This window comes from Eublepharis macularius, chromosome 12 (assembly GCF_028583425.1).
Source record: "Eublepharis macularius isolate TG4126 chromosome 12, MPM_Emac_v1.0, whole genome shotgun sequence".
Taxonomy (NCBI): Eukaryota; Metazoa; Chordata; class Lepidosauria; order Squamata; family Eublepharidae; genus Eublepharis; species Eublepharis macularius.
In genome coordinates, this window is record NC_072801.1 from 15,950,944 (window position 1) to 15,961,251 (window position 10,308).

Below are 10,308 nucleotides of genomic sequence, written 5' to 3' on the forward strand. Positions count from 1 at the left end.
CTTTTCATACTACTTACCTGCTCCCAGAACGTTGCGAAACATCGTGCAAAAAACACGGAAGATAGCATCTTCTCGCGAGAGTTTTGCGCACACAGTGTACAATGCAATGAAGAATGGAAGACATGAGCCCTTTTCATACTACTTACCTGCTCCCAGAACGTTGCGAAACATCGTGCAAAAAACACGGAAGATAGCGTCTTCTCGCGAGAGTTTTGCGTGCGCAAAACTCTCGCGAGAAGACGCTATCTTCCACGTTTTTTGCACGATGTTTCACAACGTTCTGGGAGCAGGTAAGTAGTATGAAAAGGGCCACCGTTTCATTTCATCAATAGGATGAATAGTGCAGGAGTTTCTGTAAGCCGCTCTGTCTAAACTTCATTGCTTGGAGGACTGATTCTCCATTAAGCCAATTTTGGCACTGAAAATATTTATGCAGGCGACACTGAAGAGCATATAACAGAGAATAATCCAAAAATAATAACTTACGTTGGCAAGGCCCACAGCTGTGATTTCAGCCATACAAAATAACATATACACCAAAGGGAAATTGCAGAAAGAGAAAAATCTAATGTTACCTTAGAACTGTGCCAGAAGGGCAAGCTTCCAAAACAATCCACTTCCTCTCTTCTTTTTTTTCCTTCCATGAAATATGCCGGACACAGTCACTCTTTGCCTACCTTCCGTGACTATGAACAAGCCCTAGATTTAAAATATTGCCCTCTTCCTTATAGACCTTCCAGTTACAAGCAAAGTGTTTGCTTCATTTAGATCTTTCAGTTGTGAGGAATGTGTTAGTTTCATTGGCAGCTGCAAGGCTGGGTTATTATTTTTTTTAATCCGGGGAAGGCAGAGGGTGTCCTGAAAGCCAATGTTTACAGGAAATCCCGCCTTTCACTCACTTCCTGCAGATTTCTTTTGCAGTTGGGTACCAGAAGGTAACCCAGTGCCCTCTGATCACATTTGCTGAAACAGCAGCCTGCATGGAGTCAGATACCATGCAGAAAATTCTCAAAACGTTCACAATCCGCTTGTTATAAGGAAGGCGTTTAGGTGTGCGGGTGGATGTGTGGGAGCGAAGTGCTGTCCTGTTGCTACGTCAGTTTAACTTGGAACCCAATGCAACAATCTTTGCTGGTTGGTTTGTTTTCGAATGCTGTTCTTGTTTGCTGATCCCTCAATGAGGGGCAGTTCTATCAGCTGACCTCCCCATTCATTACAAAGAAATCCAGAAGGCGCTCAATTCCCTCTGCCTTCCGTTCATCCCACTCTCTTTTGCCAGATGGAGGGCCCAGCTATTCCCTCCCTGGCCAGTGCTGTAGGTCAGCTGTGTCAGAGCTGAACAAATATAAATCCATCTTGGCGGCAGCAGCAGGCTGGGCAGCTTTTAATATTTAGAGGATGGGCTATTAAGAGTCTTTAATCTCTGAGGCTCACAACGGAGTCAGCTTGAAGGGGGGGAGCTCTGGGGGACGAGAGTCGGCTTCTGTCTTCCTCTGTTAATATAATCTAAAATTAAAAGCTTAGAGGTGGGAATTGTGAAATGATGATCCCTCTGCAACTGCGTAATGATTTAAAAGTACGTAGAACCCTTTGCTTCTTCCAAATGAAAACAATTCCTTCTTTGTAGTATTCCTATTAGGAGGGCTTTCCTTTATACTTTTATTTTTACCCGTTTGCCTATTTTTTGTTTGTTTGTTTCTGTAAGAGAACACTTTTTCAATCACTTCTTTTCAGGGCTTTTTTTCAGCTGGAACGCGGTGGAACGGAGTTCCGGCACCTCTTGAAAATGGTCACGTGGCTGGTGGCCCTGCCCCCTGATCTCCAGACAGAGGGGAGTTTAGATTGCCCTCCGCGCCGCTTGGCAGCATGGAGGGCAATCTCAACTCCCCTCTGTCTGGAGATCAGGGGGCGGGGCCACCAGCCATGTGACCATTTTCCCCGAGGGCAGCCTACTGAGTTCCACCACCTCTTTTCCCAGAAAAAAGACCTGCTTATTTTAAAAAGCTTGAATGTGTTTCAGTTGTCCCTCTTTCCCAGGGACAGTCCCTAGTTGGTTTTTAAGGTGCCACAGGACCCAGATCTTGCTCTGTCCTTGGTAAAACATCATCGCTAATTTGTCCCCACCATTTTTGTATCTTGGTGGAATTGCTTGATGCTAGTACCATCGTGTTCAACATTCTCTCCAGGATCTCAGGGGTAAGGAAGGGAGTAAATATGGTTCCCAGTTAGTCTTCCCCTCAGGCACGGATCAGACTTGGCTCTACAAGGTTGCCGCATCATGGACTTCCAAGCCATACCCAAGCTTAGTTTTATGCCTTAGGACTCCGGGATAGAACAAGGTTTGTTTCCAGTTCTATATAATCATCTTCAGTATGAAAATTAAGTTAATTCATTTGCCTTGCATTGAACTGAAATGTTTGGTGCTTTTTTAGGGCAGTCGCTGTTCTCTGATATGTGTTACATGTTTTATTAGGTTATCCTGCTATTTCTACATGGTTCTGTATTTTTGGAATTCCATGTTCTGCATTGTTGGACCTATACTTTTTTTGCATTGTTTCTAATTTTGTAATCCTAGTCCTATTGTTTTGCTTATTAGATGTCTCGTGTCATTTGATTGCATTGTGCACTGTGTAATCCACCGTGCGTCTTAGTGAAAAAGGAGAACGCTAAATAAGTTTTATTATTTACGTTATTTATAATCTACCTTTCTCACTGAGACTCAAGGTGGATTACACATTCTGAAATGTGTAAGAAATTTCAATAAACAATGTAACAGTGTTTATAAATGCAAATTTGTAAAGATTTAAAACTAGCAGAGTGGAAGAAATGGCAAAACAGGGTATAAGCAATTCTGGGACTGACATATTAAGCAACATAGAACCTATCCAGTAGGTTCATACTTAACAACGACAGACAGTACATTAGTAGTAAAGTCTGTAGTTCCTATCCCTTTACTCATGCAATTCTTTAAGAACACTTCCCTACAGCTCCCCTCTCTGATTAAAAAAGGCCTCTTGAATAATTCAGTTTTTCATAGTTTGCAGAAAGCCAAGAGAGTGGGAGCTTTTCTGACTTCTTCTGGTAGGTTGTTCCTTAAGGTGGGGGACACCACAGAGAACGCACATGTATGGGCAGCTGTTGATTTTGCCTATGTGCAAGGTAGCACTTGCAGAAGACCCTGTTCAGATGAATGAAGCTGCCATGATAGAACATAAGGAGAGAGCCAGTCCCGCAGATAAGATGGACCAAGGCCACGAAGAGCTTTGTATCTGATGTCAATATCTTGAATTGAGCCTGGTAACAGATAGGTAGCCAATGGAGCGACTGCAGAATGGGAGTGATAATCATGTTCTTCTTAGTTCCCAGTAACAACTGAGCTGCAGTGTTCTGCACCAATTGGCATCTCCAGGTTAACTTAGAGGGGAGACCTATGTACTGTGTATTACAGTAGTCAAGTTTTGATGTTACCATGATGTGGCCAGAGGTAGGGGATGATCCTCCAGACTAGACCATGTTACCAGAACTGCCTTTTATTATAAGGGGGAAATTAGCTTTAGCAGTCTGTAACTTTAATATTAAGCGCGGATCATAACCTATGTATACGGAGGTCCCGATCCCAGACACTCTAGTGAAAAAGAGGCAGACAACAAATAAGTTCCAAACACGTGTATTTAGTGTGGCGTAAGCCTAACTTGCACAATCATACAAGGAACACACAAGATCTAGGAAATACAGAGTAGGAAATACAGAGACGTTCGCATTAGCGGGTTCCCAACGATGATAAGGGAAATACTCACAATCCTGGAGCGAAGCAGAGACACAGCAGCGAGGGTGGCCCAATGCCAGCACTGGGACCACAGACGGACAGCAAGGAGGTCTGGATAGGGAATGGCCGAGGCACCGAGTGGTCTGGGAGACCAGCTTAAATACCCCAAAACGTACCCTGGGGCTGGTGCTGTACTTGGTGGTTCTCACAGTTTAAAACAAAGGGTCTAATGGGCTACTGAATGGCATGGATGGGCCACTTTGGTAATCAGATCGTGATAAGTGACACCTCAGGAAGAGGGGACAAAAGAGGGAGGGGGAAATCCAAGTGGGCTGAAAGGATGTTCCAGCGGACAGGGCTTGTCCTGATGTCATCAGCTCTGGAATGCGGAGGTTTCTTTGAGATGCATTCTCTAAGTGCTTGGGATGGTCGGCACTTAGTTCCTTCTCCGGGGCGGCTCCTAAGATATGCAGAGCGGGGCGAGGGGCTCTCGCTGCGGACGTGGTGTGCCCGCTTCGCCGGAATGGCTTCCCAAAGCAGTCTTCTTCCCAGGGTCTTCTGGCTGCCTGAGAACATGGATGCCGGCTGGGCATAGCTGGGGCTGGATAGCAGGCTGCCCGGTAGCGAGGGCAAGCTCGGCGACCTACTCGCGGGAGGCTCCAGGCGGGAACTGACCAGGGAGCGCCTAGCCAGGCTTGCTGGAGGTTTCCCCGGCAGGCGCCCGGCTGCTAGTAGCGGCTTGGGCCCATGTGAGGCAGGCTTCCATGGAGGCAGGGGAGCAGCACTTTAAAACACAGTCCAAAGCAGGGAACAGGCACGGTCCGTGGCAGATGGCAATGCAGGCACGGGGCATACTTGCAATAAAGTCCAAACACACACTGGGAATCCCAGATACAGGTCAGGGCAGGGCTGCCCAGAAAGAGAGTCCTTTGTGCAGTTAACCAAACATGGAGTCAGTAAACTACACAGTCTATAGCAGCAGCAAGGCAATTGACACGCAGGCAGGAAACTGACACGTGTATCAGAGCACACACGTGCAAAGCAATCTTTGTGCAGCAGTGAAACAGTAACGCAGGAAACTTTAACACAGTTCATGGCAGGCTTTAAAGCAGGGGAGGGGGCCTACTTGGCAACAACCAGGGGCCGTTTTCACACTGCTTACCGGCCACGGAACATGGTGCCAAGCTCCCGGAACAACAGCGTCTTCCTGGCACGATTTTCTCATGCAAAATCGTGCCAGGAAGACGCTGTTGTTCCAGGAGCTAGGCGCCATGTTCCGTGGCCGATAAGCAGTGTGAAAATGGCCTGAGTTTGTAGAAAGGGGTTTTTTTTACAGCTGCCTTAACCTGCTTTTCTTGCAAGAGCACTGGATCCAGTATAAACCCTAGGCTCTTAACTTAATCTGCAAGGGTCAGACAAACTCCATCGAAAGGAGGGGAGTACAATGACTTCAAGTGCTTTGCCATCCCAATCAGCATCACTTCTGTCTTGTCTATGTCAGTAAATAAAATTAAAATCTAATTTCTAATGGACAAGCATGTAAGTATGTGCGCATGAACATTAAGGTGCTACATAGTGCTTAGTACTGCATGCATAGTACAGAGTCGGCTGCTTCACGTACTGGTGAGGCTCATTTTGAAGTGTTGATAATGGATTGTAAAGAAATACATATTTAACATCTGTAAAGAGCGAACATCTTGGCTTGTAAAAACAATGTAGATGCTAGTAGCAGTCTAAAGTAATGGAACATGAAGCAGAGCCTTCAGTGAAGTGTAGTAGAGTGAAGAAAAGGGGAAGGGAAATCTCTGGCTTGATCAAAGGTGTGACGAGCATATTCCTGTTGTAGTCTGTGAAACGTTGGAGCCTACAATAAAATGGTTTATTGTAGGAAAAGAACATGCCAGAGGGCTAGTCACACTGCAGGAAAAACAAGCGGCCTGGGCGGCATCTTATAACCAACATATTTTTATGCTAGCATAGTTTCACAGATATTCAAAGATACTTAAAATGCTGCTACCAACAGAATTATGTTAGACATCACCTAATGGAACCCAAGAGCAGCTATACCGGTATTTTTAAGACTCTTAAATTCCTAATCTTTGCATAGCAATTGCCCTAGATAGAAAAGTTCTATGCGAATCTTCTAGTAAATGTTAGAAAATGAGGACTGCTTCCACACATTATCAAATGCACAAGTGATCTGCTAAAACAATAATTTGCAACTGGATTTTACTATGTTTCTCACATGTTGACTTTTGCTAAGGTTGAGGCCCATGGCTCAATTTTTTAAAGTAGCTGCCCTTCATTTGATTATCTACACCATGTGTAAAGTCCTGTTTAAGGGAGAAATATCCTCTGCACTTAATTTTTCTCTGTGATGGGTTTTTAAAAATTATTTACAAAGAACCATTCTGTTACAGGAGCCAATGTCAGGCTATGGATGACAGGCTATGGCAGATAGATCCCTGTGCCATTGCAACAAGAAGTCCAGGCTCTTGGTTAAATGGCTTTATTCAGAAATCAAATCATTTCCATAGGATTACTCAGAAGCAAGGTAAGCATCTAAGCAGTAAGAGCAAAAATTGACAGGAATGGGAACCTGTGGAAAAACCCTTCTTCTTAACACACACATTTGCTCCTTCCCCCTCCCAACAATAAACATGATTTTGGCGGACACTTTGTGTGAGAACATCTTGCATATTTGTACTATCAGGTTGAGTCACTGGAAAGCAAGACATAGTAATGAACAGGAGCAGGTAGTATGCAAGGTCATGAGGACTGAAAGTTTCTACAGTTTGTTAGATAAACACCTGCAATCATTCTGTGAAAGAATTGAACAGAAGAAACTTTTATGGCACTGGTAATAGGATATGAAGGCACAGCATGGACCAGTATTAGCATTGGCAGGGTTCATTTCGAGGGGGAACACACATGAATGCAGTTCTGGCAGTTCCCCAAAGAGGTCACATGTGAGGTAGCCCAGCCCACCAGACTCTTGGCCATTTAGGGCCTGTTTCAGCCTGAATTGGGGCCAAAACGGCCCGGATCGGGCCTCTGATGGGTGGTAGATCACTCTCCCGCTCATCAGCGGCCCGATCCTGACCACTTTGGGCCCCTTTTCAGCCATTTTCAGCCCCTTTTTGCCATTTTGGGCCCAATTTTGGCCCTGAATGGCCAGGATTGGGTCCAAAGCAGCCAGAATAGGTGATGTCAGGGGGTGCAGCATATGCAAATCAGTTATATTAATGATACCTTTCCGGTGATGGCGAAAGGCGTGGCATATGCTGACCCCTGAGCATTGTCATGGATGGGGCTCAGACATGACACCTTATAGGCATCCCAGTAATTTTTGGCTACCTTGGTAAGAAATAAAATAGCAAAGACTCTTAAGCACCAGCAGAGGTGCTCCATGTTGTTTTCCAGCCTTGGTCTGTGATGGAGTCTGGGCTGCACGTAGCTGAAGTGCCAAAGTTAAGACAGCCGCATTCTGGGCTGTACCATTTCTGACTGCTTAGGAGGAGGAGGGTTTTTTAAAATACTCCTGTGCGTACGCTCTCAATATGTAGTGACCTAGCACCTCAGAAATAATGTTTTAGTCTAGTGTGGTCCTCTCCCTGATGCAATGGTTTTTCCAGAAGCAGAGAGTCCTTCCAGTGTGTGCTGGGGGAACACATTCAAACACGACCTCCACACCTGCAGTCTGAAGCAGTCGTGTCCTGAATCATTTCACCTCACTCTGTGAAACACATGCAGTTCTTACAGTAGTGTGTTTGTGGTTGAAACATTCTCCTGGCGCCAAGGAGAACCCCTGATTCTGGATAGGATTGTCCTTCCCCACCCAGGGGACTTGAAAAGGGTGCTGGTTTGTGGTTATAACGTTGCAAAGCAAGCAGTTTCATTTTCGCAGGCAGATCATTCCACACACTTGCGCAAACAAAGGTTGCAGCGTGGACTCTGTGGTCATTACAAAACACATTAAACAACCTGTCTGCTGGAGCAGCCCTCTCATATAGCGCTCTCCCTTCGGCCCTGCCTGTTAACTGATAGGAAGATCTGGGGCTAGCCCATGATGGAGGCTGCGTCCACGCACTGTTCGATTGTGCACTGCTGTTACAGTATAGTAATTTTCTGCACATGTATTGGCTTACCTGCACAGAAAAGTCCAGCTGCAGTGGTTCCCAGTGTTTTGAGTATGGTAACCCCCTTGCAACAGCTTTGCCACCCCCAGGTTGGGAAATGCAGCAATAGCCCAAGGATGGCAGATTATTCACCCATCTCCCTTTCTAGGACAGACGATACTGGAGAATTAACAATCCAAAAGTGAACGCTCTCTCATGACATTTATCTGGTCAACCAAGGTCTGGTCAACCAACCTTCCTAACATCTTTTAAAAGTCCATTTCAAACTGTGAACGGAGACTGTGGGAAAGGAAGGGTGGTTTAATATTTTCAGAGTATTGCCTATAAAAACCATTTTGATTTATTCATCTCCCCCAACAGGGACTCAAAATGGCTTACATCATTTTCCTCCTCTACTTTGAGGGAAGGGCTCATTTGAGTGTCAAAATCTTGGGTATTGAATCAGGTCCCTGGATCTACTCTTCTATGCAGAAGTGAGTTATGTCACATGAAATCTCTCTCTGAAATGATGGGTGATTCTTCCTTCCCCGCGCTGGGCCCAATGTGGCATCTACCAGCATTTTTAAAACGCTCGAAGGATCCTCTCATGAGTCTGGCCACTGCAGAAAACTGCACCCAGAAATAGGTACAGGTGAAGGTTACATCACAAAGAAATTAACATGCAACCATTTGTACATCATAGTGAATTTTGTTCAGAGCGTGCATGCCTTTATTTGATTGGTATGACATTTTTTTACCAGAATCTTCCCCCCCTACCAGCTCACGGTTGTGAAATGCAATAGATTCTGATATTTAGAAAAAGGAAACTTTGATTAAATATATGGACCTGGGAGAAGAGAGGTGTGTGGAAAGAAGAGGTTGAAAAGCAGGATTTTAAGAGAGTGCGACGAAAAAGCAACAGCCCCAGAAATAAAATGGAGCTTGTGGAGAATAATTTGGGACCCAAATTGGCCTGGCATGAAGCATGTGAAAGAGATGAAGCAACTGGGAGCTGGCACATGAGGAGAGGTCTTTACCTGCTCTTTTTTTTCCTTGCAAAGAACAGTTTTCTACATGGCTGGGGAGGGGGGGACCTGGAATGTGTGACTGGCTGATACTTGCTGTACAAAGGTTACATATTAATTCCTTCCTATGGTGTGAAAGGCTGTGACCTGGATAGCCCAGTCAACCCCGATCTCGTCAGATCTCAGAAGCTGAACAGGGTTGGCCTTGGTGTTAGCAATTGGATGGGAGACCTCCAATGAAGACTAGGGTTGTAGAGGCAGGCAATGGCAAACTACCTCTGTTAGTCTCTTGCCATGAAAACTCCACCGGGGTCGTCAGCATACCTAGAAAAAATGCCTTGGTGTTTTAATAGAGGCCATGTGAGAGGGGGGCAGAACGGATCCCCTGCCCCCCTCCAGGGGACTGGAAACCTTAGGCCCAAAGCAAACCTCATGCATGGAGTTTGCAGCAGCCCAAGGAAAAATGACTTGGCCCTTTAATAGAGGTTTAATGGGATGTTATTACCAAACGATATCATGGCCTCATGCTACAAAAAACTTCCATTGGCCATTTGTGCATATTACTCATCTTTAAACAGTCATTTTTCTCCAGGCCTGTTGGCAACCCTAATGTAAAATCTGTGTTGGATAAAAGGTAGGAATGTGGTTGATTCCTAACAGGATAAAAAGACAATTGACAGCATGCTATAGGAGTTTGGTGCAAATTAGAGAAGTATTGCATTATATGTGTGAAATTGAGTTCTGCACTTAGATCACACTGTCCCCAACACGATCATCATTGTTTGTTTTGATCGTTATTTTATTGGCTTTGCTCCCATGTTTGTAATATTGGACACTGTCAGTGATCAATAATCAGGTAGGATATTTCTGAACAGGAAAAATGCAAGTTTCAGGACTTGTACTGTGGCAGTGTTTATCTTTGGAAGGGGGTTCTCCCATTTCCTGAGAGGAGAATGGGTGGAAATCAGTGTAACTTTTTATATGAGTACTTGCTCCTTAAAAAAAAAATCACTTTGCGAAGTTCATTCAGCCATGGCGTGCGTGCATATTATGTGCCATCAAGTTGCCTCCAACCTATGGCGAATATGAAGGAAAGACCTCCAAAACATCCTATCATTAACAGACTTGCTCAGATGCTGCAAACTAGAGGACATCACTTCTTTTACTGAGTCCAGCCATCTCATTTTAGGTCTTCCTCTTTTCCTGCCGCCTTCCACTTTTCCTAGCATTACTGACTTTTCCAGAGAATCTTGTCTTCTCATGATGTGACCAAAGTACAATAACCTCAGTTTTCTCATTCTAGCTTCTAGGGAGAATTCAGGTTAGATTTGATCTAGTATCCACTTATTTGTGGGTAGTCCAGCACCACATTTCAAATGAATCAATTTTCTTCCTATCA